Source organism: Lissotriton helveticus, chromosome 4_1 (genome assembly GCF_964261635.1).
Source record: "Lissotriton helveticus chromosome 4_1, aLisHel1.1, whole genome shotgun sequence".
Classification (NCBI taxonomy): domain Eukaryota; kingdom Metazoa; phylum Chordata; class Amphibia; order Caudata; family Salamandridae; genus Lissotriton; species Lissotriton helveticus.
The window spans coordinates 1660852-1674371 of NC_136063.1; positions in this window are offsets into that span (position 1 = coordinate 1660852).

Consider the following 13520-nt stretch of genomic DNA (forward strand, 5'->3'; position numbering starts at 1 on the left):
ATCAGTCAGAACCCCGATTGGGTTAGCGAACTCCTCAGTAAAAGTGCTTCGCCAGCACTTAAGGTCTAGTAAAACCTTAACAGTCTATGGTCAAAATTCGGACAGAGTGCTCCGCAGCGCTCTGTATTCAGTCACCTATTGAGTACGATGGGTCAGTGACAGGTCAGCTATTCAGACAAGTCGGACAATTTCTCTAGCTGAACCTAGGCTAGATATACTGTTTTCCGGGCAGTGTACCACCCCCCAATGTTGCAAAGTGTCAGAATCCACAATTTTGATTGGTCCCCACGTAGGATAGGTTAACACACCAATCAGAACAAACTTCTACAAGCTCGTATTTGCATTTTAAGGAACCGCCTAGTGAATTTGGGGTTCCCATGACCTATTCTACAGAATACAATAGCAGAATATACAATTGTTGCGAATGCAGTACAAATTCTGTTTCTCCGGCTGGGTGAAGGTGCATCTTCCCAGGCACATCTTGGCAGGGACCTTCAGTTGGCATCTTGTCAATGCCACAGCTAGAGTTCGGACATGCGCAGACTATCGTCTTAATATGGAGTCTTGAGCCTTGCATCAGACCCTCAATACCGCGGTACATGAAAAGTAAGCGAAAACAAATTAAAACATAGAAATAAATGATTTTACTACATATCATGAGTAGCTACTTTATATTTCTTACTATAAAAATATACTATGCCATTATGGATTAGTGCAACAGACAATAACACGAGAGCATCTGCGCAAGCTTCACCATGTGAGTATTCAGACAGCCATATTAGAGGCAAATACGCATGCGCACATTTTCCCACCAGAATTGCAACTACGTCACGTCACGTGAGTGTGACTAACGCATGCGCAGTAGAGAATTCCCAAGCAACGGCCATTTTAAGGACAAGGGTTATTCGTATTAGTAGAACACATAGGCAAGCGTCACTATGATACACACATTCAAAATAAAAGAAGATTAGTAAGACGTAAAGATTTGAATTACAGGGTTATAAGTTATTCGAGGTTCTTGAATCAAGCAAGTCGCGTAATATGCGAAATCTTGCTCTATCAAGAATATAACAGAAGTTTGTGTGGTCATAACCTTCATAGGAAAGAAAAGGATGGTTACGACCACACAAACTTCTGTGGCGGTCTCATTAGGCAGGATTTATCATACCTGTCAGCATCACGGTTTGTATCAGCTAGATAGCACTGCACCTTCACTCTCCCCACACTGCGCAGGAACAGATGGAGACCAAGCAAGGGAAATACGCCATAGCAGGCTTCCCGCACGTATGGGGGGTAATTGACTGCGCACATGTACTACTTGTGCCCCCTGCCGACACTGCACACAATCACCGCAACAGAAACCACACGCATTCCGACAATGAGCAGGCAAAACTGGACTACTGGGGCATGTTCACCAATGTTGTTGCAAACTTCCCAGGCAGTGTGCATGATTCATACATCTTCCACAAGCACCCCCACCCTGGTCCCCTGACTGGTCCACAGCCCAGTGATGACTGCCCAACTCTGCGCACCCAGGCCTCAATGCTCACCTGCCGCCACGGACATGTTTTCAAGAGGGCCCAACACGTGGCTGTGCAAACGCCTCAGTCGTTGCTGGATTCCACGCCACAGGCCCCCAGCGCACCCTGCTGCACCGCGCCGTGTAGTCATGTCTGTGCAGCCTGCTGCCTCCGACGAACACTGCTGTCCAGCTGGGCTCACATTTCAAATCGAACCTTGATTGGCAGGACGGCGTATCGAGGCCTATGCATCATCACAGGCTGCACATCCGCTCAGCTCTCGTACCACTAACTCAGTGCACTGCAAGTCATCGCCATGTGGCGGGAGCCCCGGGTTGGCCAAAGTGCCTCGGCTCTCACCAACTCTGTGCACCGCAATTCACCGTCTCGTGGCTGGAGGCCCGTGCCTGCCAAAGTCCCTCGGCTGCCACCAACTCTGTGCACCAAAGTCATTGCCACGTGGCTTTAGGCCTGTGCCGGCCAAAGTGCCTTAGCGGCAACCAACTCTGTGCACTGCCTTGTTGTGATGACCCAGTATGCCAGAGGAGGCCATTGTAGAAGTTTCTGTGCCGACAAAGAGTCAAGACTTGTGTGAGCCTCATAGGTGGCCCTGCATGCCAGGAGGGGCTGCCACGGTAAAGGTGATTGCAGAGGGGACACACATGCTTTTTCCAAGGTACTGGTTATACCCAGTTCTAGTCTTGCCGCTTGCTTGGGTGAGCTTTGTCTAACAGAAACAAGAGACTTAAAGATCTTATCCTGTGATTTATCCAAAATCCTTGTTTATCTACAGGAGAACATTCAATTGCATACAAGACCATTAGAAGTATGTTGGCATTGTATGCTTTAAGTATTGACACCAGTTATTTCTCTAATATATCCTTACTAATGTCTGGTAATGTATGAGATTTAGCAGGCTTTGCGACCTGATTGCAGAGATTTAAAGACTATAATACATTTTGCTTTTAGAAAATCAGTCTGTATTGTCAATCAATCAATCAATCCACTTTATTCAAATAATTAAAATCAAAAAAGTACAATACAAAACAAACACATAAAATAAACATATTAAAATAGAATAAATAAAAGCAGTATCACTTATGAGCTCATCATATACAACTTTACAGAATTTCCAAGATTTTCAAAAATTGAAAATTCCCATTCACCCAATAGATCTTATTTAAGCAGAATTCATAATCAGGTTTCTAATTTTGAGCCTTACAGCAGCCACAAGAAAATTTGCAATATTAAAAATTGTCACATGGATTACTCAGCATCTGTAAATAGATTAACGCTGGTCTGACCTGTAAAAAGCCCCTTCCTCTCAAAATGGGTATCAAAAATTTCCTACAAATGTCTGTATAAAAATGAAAAAACATCATAAAATGTAAGGTGTCCTGGGGTGAAAGTTGTCACACTGACAGGGTTCTACATGCTGAGGTTTACACCACCCCGGAAAATCCCCCAATGAGAGATGATCAAATTGAAGCGGAACCTAGTTAGGAGCCATCGATGGAAAGGCTTATTCACCAATACCAAATAGGGTTCAATAAGAATAGTTGTTTTTATAAAAAAATGTGCCCTAACTAAATGTTTGCGTAGCTCCTGCTCTTCACGCTCTGTATTGTCATCTGTTCTCATTCAGAATGTAAAAGCTCTGCCGCCTTCTGGGAAAGTTTGAGATATTAGAACTGTGCTGTGTCATGTGATCCTATTCAGAATGCCACAGACTGTGTGTGATGAGGTGTGAGATCAGAACCCTGGTGTCTACTGGGTGAGATGCTTGCATGTGTTTAACTTTACTTGAATATCCCAACTTATATTGAACCTAAACTGCTGCCAAAATGTAAAATGTATTTTGGAAACTGATGCCCTCCTGCCTTTCTTCTGTTTTGCAGGATGTTAGAAGCACCCTGGACAGGTACGTTTGGTTGATTGTCCTCGTCTCAGTGTGTAAGGAGCTGGTCTGGCTGCTGGGTGGAAATCAGTACTGAACTCACACAAATTCACTCTGCTGCCAAAGCCACACTACCTTATACAATGATTATATGTAGGTAACTATGTAGGCAATCTCCTGCCTTTCAAAAGCTCCAAACAGTGTTAACCCCCCCCCAACACCACCAACTTGTTCCCAAAACATCCACGGTCTTTACACACTCTTTTTCATTCTACGAAACATTCGTTGAGTTTTAAAAAAAACAACTGAGACTCGTCAAACTCCCAGTCTTATGGAAATAACCCATGAATTCAGGGAAACTTTCATGTGTCCAGAAAAAGCGCCTTTATCCACAGAAACAACCTCAAGTTTTCCACAACCCCAGAGTACTCTGTACAGATGTCCCCTTAGTGCTTTGAAACTTCAGTGGAGTTGTTTAGAAAACACATCCTCTCCTACACCTGTCTCATCCTTTAGAAAGGAGCCTGTGTAGGGCCTAGAGGGCTATAACTCTAGTTGTATACCTTAGTTTAAGGGGCATACGTAAGGTTTTGCATGTGCCTGTCTGACCGTGAGTGGCCCAGTACTCATAGTTAAATTACTGATAAAAATTAAAGTTGGCACAAGTTTCTAAAGATTTCTGGGGAATTTATTTTTATTTAAAGAGTTTAATATAACACAAACGTGACCGCTTGGGTATCAGAGCGTTTCACAGTTACATGAGGTAGGTTAGAGATATATCTTGTATAGCAGAGCGCTTCACAATGACATGAGGTACGTTAGAGATACAGCTTGAATAGCAGTATTAACATATATATATATATATTCACTGAAAAAACCATAGGTTATAGACCATATATAGTTAGGAATTAGCATTTACAAAACCTTGAAAATTCACTGAAAAAACCATAGGTTATAGACCATATATAGTTAGGAATTAGCATTTACAAAACCTTATTTTACTCACACAAAACCATTGAAATTCCATATATAGTTAGTTGCACTAACTATATATCGCGCACCCGCAATCCACTGCTGATGATGTCACATATTACATCATTCATGACATGGTCAGTGACATCACTGATGACATCACTGATGACATCTCAAATGACATCACTGATGACATCATCCAGTGACTGTGTGTTTCTGTAAAGTTTAAATATGTTTTACATATTGAAGAATGAGTAGATGTAGAAGTGTCTGGATGAAGGATTTAGTAGGTGCGTGACTGACTGTATGAGTGAGTGATTAAATGTGTCTCACTGAGTGCATGGGTTAGTGACTAAACTGTCTTAATTTGTGCATCATTATGTCTGTTGTTCTGTAAACTGCTGCATGTGTTGATCAGTAGCTATATGAGTAACTATATGGGTTATTGATTGATTGCCCAAGTATTTGTATGGGAGACTGAGTGTGTGTGTGGCTGGCTGGGAGGTGTGTGACTCTGTGCAGATCAATGTGTACTTGTATCAATGATTGTATAAGAGAGTAATTATGTGTTAGTATATGTTTCAAATGTAAGGTGCTCTATGTTTAACTGTATAGATTAGAAAATGGAAGTGTGATTGATTCTTTACAGGACTGACTAGGTGTGTGAGTAACTCCATGGATGAGTGACAGAGTGTGAGAGTCTGTATAGGTGTATGAGTGCATATGATAGTGTTGTAAAGATGAGTGATTGTATGTATGAATGATTGTATGGGTAAATGAGTGAATGTGTGTGTAAACATAGGAATCACTGAGTGCGTATGTAGTAACTAGTATTGGTGTGTCAATGGTTTCAAAAATTATACTCTGTATTTAACACTGGGTGTAACAGAGGTTATATTAAAGTGTGAGGAGATGCATTGTATTGTCACATGAATGATATCATCAGTGATGTGGTCATTGATGTCAAATGAGATGTCATCAGTGATGTCATCAGTGATGTCATTTGAGATGTCATCAGTGATGTCATCAGTGATGTCACTGACCATGTCATGAATGATGTAATATGTGACATCATCAGCAGTGGATTGCGGGTGCGCGATATATAGTTAGTGCAACTAACTATATATGGAATTTCAATGGTTTTGTGTGAGTAAAATAAGGTTTTGTAAATGCTAATTCCTAACTATATATGGTCTATAACCTATGGTTTTTTCAGTGAATTTTCAAGGTTTTGTAAATGCTAATTCCTAACTATATATGGTCTATAACCTATGGTTTTTTCAGTGAATTTTCAAGGTTTTGTAAATGCTAATTCCTAACTATATATGGTCTATAACCTATGGTTTTTTCAGTGAATTTCAATGGTTTTTTAATAGCAAATATCATAAGCTGTCGAATGTCAAGTACGTGGTAAGTAAAAACATTTTCGTGTTTATGCACACTGATCTGCTTTGATTGCTGCCCCCCACCCCTCATTTCTATTAGGAGTACTCTCTCTTTGCAGATAGTGAAGGGTAGTTAACGCAGCCCTTTGCCCCCTTTGTAATCCGTCGTGCCGGCTTCTCTCTCCATTTGATTGATTGTTCTCTTTGGTTCATTATCTATTTACAAACAAGCACAGAGTCGCAATACTCTGTTTAGTCTTTGCAGATAGCGAAAAATCGTGTAAAAAAACAAAAGGAATCGAGCAAAATCAGTAGGCCACTAATGGGATCTCTTTTGACCTCGCTAAAATAGAAACATTAGGAACAACCTGTTGAAAATAGCAATGCGTATGTATATAAGCGGCGTTCATTTGTGTTCACAGTACCCCTTGTTGATTGTTTCAATCGAGCATTGAATTGTTCGAAGTTAATTCTCTTAAGGATCTTCTCTACCTGCAAACGAGGAAGAATAGGAATATTCTATCTCCCTTTGCAGATAGTGAAGGGTAGGTAACGCAAGCCTTTAACACGTCGTACCTATTTCATTCCTCATTCATTGATTGATTGTCCGAACATTGACTGTTTGGGAATTAGTTCTTTTTGGAGGTATTCCCTGTTTGCAAATAAACGTAGGAAAATCTTTGCAAGTAGTGAAAGGGTACGTAATGCGGACCGTTCTCCCCCGTTGTAATCTGTCATGCCTATCTACTCCCCACTGATTGATGCACCTTTTTCACCCGGACCATTTACTAGAGATACGTCATCTGGCCCGACCAGAGAGCACCCCTAGTGAAAAGGACATATGCAATAATAACGAAGTGATCACTGTATCCTGTTAACAGAAACTTTACCATGAAACAACCTGGAAAGAAAAGAATAGGAAAACGAAAATCAGTAGGCCACTGATGAACATGAACTTTTATTAAACAACGAACAAAGAAACGATAACATAACGTAATGATAAAACCTATTAATGTCCTAGAAACAAGAAAACGTTAAAATATGCCAGTGGTGAGAGACCAGAAAAACAGTAAGAGAAACCAAATCACCCCTCGCTGTCCCACCGCCTGCCACGCCAAAAAAATCGATAGACTAGGGAAAATGCAAGTCAGTAGAACATCCACCCCCACTCTGGAAACTTCCAAGGTGGGGCAGGGTTCCGGCTACGCCCAGCCGGGAGCAGCCCATATAAGGCAGGTCCTGCTGCCACGCCTCGACCAGCAGATCCTAACGTAGGGTGTAGCCGAAGGAGAGGCCGAGGCCAGCGGGACCCGGCCAGGGGATTGCCTTTACAACGCTGAACAGTTGCAGGGGGGGGGAATGTCTCCTCGACCCTCCCCTCTCTCTCCCAGTCCGGCCGCGGTGGCCCTTGAGAGATTCAGGTAGTCCCGCCACATGTCTTTCGGTCCGGCCACCAACGGTCGGGGGGCCGAGGCCGACGGGATCCGGCTGCAGCCGATAAACCAAGAAACCCGTTCATGGGGCCAGAGCCAGGGGCGTCCGGCCGACATCCACCGGAAGCCCGGCCCGAAGACGGACGGGACACTTCTTTCTTTTATAATGGCTGCGACAACACTGGGGGGGATGTCTTGCACATGCCTCCGACCCCCCCCTCGTCCTCATCGCCTGGTCCGGCCATAACAAATCTCAAGCGAGACGCCGTGGGGTGCACTGGGAGGGAGAGATGGTGCGAACAGGCCTCTCCCGCCTCCCCAGGTGGAGACTTCCCAGCTGCACCCTCAGCGCTCCAGGCGGTGGCATCCTAACAACTACAGTGCTGCACAGTTTCGGAACGACCTAGATAACGGTTCTTCCACTATGGCCATGCTGCAACGTCTCGCCCGGCAGGGTGGAGCCCGTCCGCTCATGTGACCCCGCGATCGCCGGTAGCTACCCAACTCTCAAAATGGCGGTCGACCTGGCAAGAGCGGGCCCAGCATAAAGAAATGGCCCGGTCACTGGTTGACTCCACCACCGTAGTCCTCCACGACCTTGAAGATTCTAGAGGAGCCGCGGGAGTCTCCGACCCCCGATGGGGAATGACTGCCATGATCGCCCGTGGAGTGACGAAACTGTATCCGCGGGACGTCGGCGCTCCCATGCTGGCGCCAGCCTCACCTTGAATTACTAGAATCCTGCAGACCTCACTTCCGGTGAAAGCACAGTGTGACCCGGTAGGAAAAATTATTCCACCCCCTCCCCTTTTTGACTGATAGTTCAAACCACCGATCCTTTCCTTTGCCCTTTTAACGGAACTTTGGACTGCCTCCCCCTCTTTTTCATTTTCTAGAGAAAACAAAACATTAACCACTACATTAGCATAGCAGTTGACACCAGAACTGTTTTCAAATTGAAAACCAACAACATCTTCAACAGAATCCTTTTTGTTTCTGCTGTGACCCTGCTACAGCACAGGCATTGTCCCCAGCAGTAATTCTGCAATGCCGGTAAGAATAGCTGTGGTGCCTACTGGACTCACTCACCCCCGCGGCGCCCCACGCCGTTATTTGCTGGGCGGCAACTTACTAGACATCACTTTCGTGCCATCTAGATTTCAGCGCGTTCTGCTGCCTTGGAACTATTCGCACAACAGACCTCTACTGACAAGAATATTTCATTATTGGTGCTGTCAATTTCAATAAATCTATTGGATAATTAAAAAGAAATTGCCACGGTCTCTTCGTTGTTTAAATGTTTTTACTGTTTTTGTTTTGTTGTATATATTTATATGTTATTAAAGTTTTATATACCTACTACTTTGTTGGAGTGCTATATATTTTTAATGTGACACATAATTGTAAAAACTTTGATGTACAAAGAGTCATTCCTGGAATCTTCCGCTTCAGGCTCTGTCCCCTCCCCAATCACAATACAGGATGGTTTTCAGATAGTAGGAACACGTGTGGTGTGACGGATCTCATCGAGTGTGGGCCTTGATCTACTATAACTCCTTTGAAGAGGGGTGATTCTTTACAGCTGGGGCCATAAACTACATCTACAGGGCTAGCTGATAGCCTGGACAATCGGACACAGAGAAAGAGGAGTGTCAGAGGGTGCGGTAGTGAATAGGGCGAAAGGGAGGTGTCGGGCGGGCACAGAGTGTGATTCTCAGAGAAGAGCAGCGCAGATGGGGGGAGGTTTATTGCCCATACATAAGACAGAGAGCGGTGGTGACCAGTGCCTAGGGAAGATGCTTGCGTGGGTGAGGAGCCATGCTACGAATCGACAGCGTGCAGAGAGTGGGTCTGTGCACGACAAAAGTGTGGCATTTCAAAAAAGGCAAGATGGCGCAGACAATGTTTTTCAACACTTCCTCATTTCCTTCGAATGGAACGTTAACAGACGTTGGGGCATATTACCAAAGTTAAGCGATATTTATCGCTAACGATGCTTACCAACCAATTTTTTACCACTAAGCATCGTCAGAAATTATCGAAGATAAACCTTACTATTATCAAGGTTTATCGCAAATGCGATAATAAACGGCCGCAATGCATGAATATCGCTAAAAACTCAGCGATATTCATGCATTACCGAGCTAATGCTCTTAGCCATGTTATCCACCTCCCATTGGATAACATGGCTAAGAACTGCTCAGGGCAGGTGTTACTTTTTGGAGATATTCGCGCTTAGCGCGAATATCTCCAAAAGTTGGTAATAGGAGATAGATATCTTGCATGTTGTAATGCAAGTTATTGTGGTATATGGAACTCATACCATAATCTCTCAGGAAAGCAGAAACTGATCCTTTTGGGACCGCCTAAAAAGGCCTAGGGGGTGAGGAGTACTCTACTTTGCCCCCTTTTCACGTTCCGAACTATTTTATTTTACTCTCTTCTGTAATTACACAAAATACCAGCGATAAGATGCATCGGAGACACACAGTGAGAGAAAGGAGGCCGGAGATGAAGAAGACATGTCAAATACACATTGGAGATAATATAGTGGCAGAAGGGAAGTAAATATGAGTAAACTTACCATGTAACATAAAAATGTTGCACTCTATACTATAAGTCTCATTTTATACTACAATCACTTCGCTACAACCTCATAAATTAAAAATAAAAATGAATAATGTCTCAAACAATTTTTGATTTCTAAATATAAATTTATTCTTCAGAATTTTCTAAATTTGAAAGAACTACTAACATGTCCTCATCAGCAATGTCCTCATTAAAAGTCTCCAATGATGATTCTTGTAACTCTATGGTCTCCAAACACTCGATAAATTCGCCATCAAGAGATTGATAAAAAAAATCATTCAAGTCATCTCCTCCTTGTGACAATATTTCATTATTGGTGCTGTCAATTTCAATCAATGTAGTGGAATCATTCAAGTCATCTCCTCCTTGTGACAATATTTCATTATTGGTGCTCTCAATTTCAATCAATGTAGTGGAATCATTCAAGTCATCTCCTCCTTGTGACAATATTTCATTATTGGTGCTGTCCATTTCAAGCAATCTAATGGAATCATACAAGCCATCTCCTCCTTGTGACAATATTTCATTATTGGTGCTCTCAATTTCAATCAATGTAGTGGAATCATTCAAGTCATCTCCTTGTGACAATATTTCATTCTTGGTGCTGTCCATTTCAATCAATCTAATGGAATCATACAAGTCATGTCCACCTTGTGATAATATTTCATTATTGGTGCTGTCAATTTCAATCAATGTAGTGGACGATTCAAAAGAAATTGCCACGGTCTCTTCATTGTGAGCCATTTTATTTTGAAATTGCTTGCTGTAAATTGCAGAAAAAAATAATCACTTTCATTTATCGTTTGTAGTAATACATAATATAAAACTAACTTTATCAAGTATTTAGTATAACAGAAGGACTGCAAATAAATAACAGAAAACATTTTTCAAATTATCTTCAAGTGTACAACATAGTTCCCCTTACAAATTAACAACTCACCTTTTTAAAAGTAGCAGAAGTGTTAGTACTGTGTAAATCAAACACCAGAAATTCACCACCAAAAATTCCTCACAAATGTACCTCAGACAGTAGTATCACAAAATGGCTGTGGTTTCCTCTCATTTGACATATATACATAACCAATTAACTTTCATCACACACAAATACAAAACCAAAGTAACATTTTAATTGGTTCTAAATTTCAACACTTTCAAATGTGTTTTCCCCATGCAATTTTCCATAGGACATTTACATACGTCTACAGCCTGAATGGCTGAACGGAATTACACCAAACTTGGCAAAATGGTACATCAAACCTAAGAGGTCAGGAAGGATCTACTATGCCCCCTTATGGTCATTTCCCCCTTCGCTTTGGCCTCCTCTTGTCTCTCAATCCTACCGAGGGACAAGATGGCGGCCGCTACGGACTGTTTGGAATGTTTACAGACACCGGAGAGCCAATCAGCTTCGCTTCGCAAAGCTCCGTAACGCGAAAAGTACGCGAAGCGGTGCGCTGTTACAGATATATACCTTTTTTTGAACGTTAATTTCTCAAAATCCACTGGAGCACATATATTGAGACCTAGCAAAGGCACATCGGGCTACCAGTCCCTAATATTTTGCCAAGTTTCGTGCAAATCCATTCAGCCGTTCAATTATTATTATTATTATTTTTTTTTGCCCCGCGGGGCCCTTTTAAAACCTCCACATCAAACCTAGGGGGTCAGCGAGGATCTACTATTCCCCCTTATGGTCATTTGCCCCTTCGCTTTCGCCTCCCCTTGTCTCTCGATCCTACCGAGAGACAAGATGGCGGCCGCTACGGACTGTTTGGAATGTTGACAGACGCCGGAGAACCAATCAGCTTCGCTTCACAAAGCTCCGTTGCGCGAAAAGTACGCGTAGCGGAGCGCTGCCCAGTCCGCGGTTACAGATATATATCTTTTTTTGAACCTTAATTTCTCAAAATCCACTTAAGCACATATATTGAGACCTACAAAAGGCACATCGGGCTACCAGTCCCTACAATTTTGCCAAGTTTCGTGCAAATCCATTCAGCCGTTCGGGCTAAAAGTGAGGCCAACCGCCCTATGGAAATTAACATAGGAAAAACACGTTTTGGGACCCCCCTTTTTTCTCGGCCCCCCCCTTGATGAACCCCCCCAAAATTTTCAGGGGCTGCTCAGAAACAAAATGTGCCATTTTCCTGAAAATTTCAGCCAATTCCGTCCACAAACGCCAAAGTTATTAGACATAGAATTTTCAAAAAACCCATAGAGAAAAAATCCTAACTATATATACCTACTGGCGACCGCCAGTAGGTAATTACTCCTGTACATGTCTATCTTCGAATGTCTGACAAAATATCGATAACACAAATATCGATATACAAAAATATCGGAACAAAAATATCGAAGTCAAAAATATAGGAATCCTATCCCTAACAAGGTAAGTACAAATATATCGAAAAAAATATATAGAATGACAAAAATATCGTTTTTTGTAAAATATCGTTTTTTTTATTAAATAAAAATCTAATATTAACAAAATAATACTTATAAATGTAATAAACATATTTAAAAATGTACTATAATATTTAAAATGAATACATAATGTAATACAAATTAATATTAATAAATATATAATACATAATATATTTTTCAATAATATTAACTCTAAATTAATTATTTTCATAACTTATAAAAAAATAATAATATAATAAATTACTAATACATTTATATACATAAAATAATCACATAAATAACAATTAATAACAATATAATACTAATAAAAAAGCTAAATACATTTTAGATAGTGTATGAGTAAAAATTACTATTCCCACTCCAGAGAGTGCAACAGTAGGGAAAGTGTTGGATAGCGTAGGGTTAACAATTACTATTCCAACTCCAGAGAGTGCAACAGTAGGGAAAGTGTTGGATAGCGTAGGGGTAACAATTACTATTCCCACTCCAGAGAGTACAACAGTAGGGAAAGTGTTGGATAGCGTAGGGGTAACAATTACTATTCCCACTCCAGAGAGTGCAACAGTAGGGAAAGTGTTGGATAGCATAGGGGTAACAATTACTATTCCAACTCCAGAGAGTGCAACAGTAGGGAAAGTGTTGGATAGCGTAGGGGTAACAATTACTATTCCAACTCCAGAGAGTGCAACAGTAGGGAAAGTGTTGGATAGCGTAGGATTAAAAATTACTATTCCAACTCCAGAGAGTGCAACAGTAGGGAAAGTGTTGGATAGCGTAGGGGTAACAATTACTATTCCAACTCCAGAGAGTGCAACAGTAGGGAAAGTGTTGGATAGCGTAGGGGTAACAATTACTATTCCAACTCCAGAGAGTGCAACAGTAGGGAAAGTGTTGGATAGCGTAGGGGTAACAATTACTATTCCAACTCCAGAGAGTGCAACAGTAGGGAAAGTGTTGGATAGCGTAGGATTAAAAATTACAATCCCAACTCCAGAGAGTGCAACAGTAGGGAAAGTGTTGGATAGCGTAGGGGTAACAATTACTATTCCAACTCCAGAGAGTGCAACAGTAGGGAAAGTGTTGGATAGCGTAGGGGTAACAAATACTATTCCAACTCCAGAGAATGCAACAGTAGGGAAAGTGTTGGATCGCGTAGGGGTAACAATTACTATTCCAACTCTAGAGAGTGCAACAGTAGGGAAAGTGTTGGATAGCGTAGGGGTAAAAATTACTATTCCCACTCCAGAGAGTGCAACAGTAGGGAAAGTGTTGGATAGCGTAGGGGTTGAAATAACATACT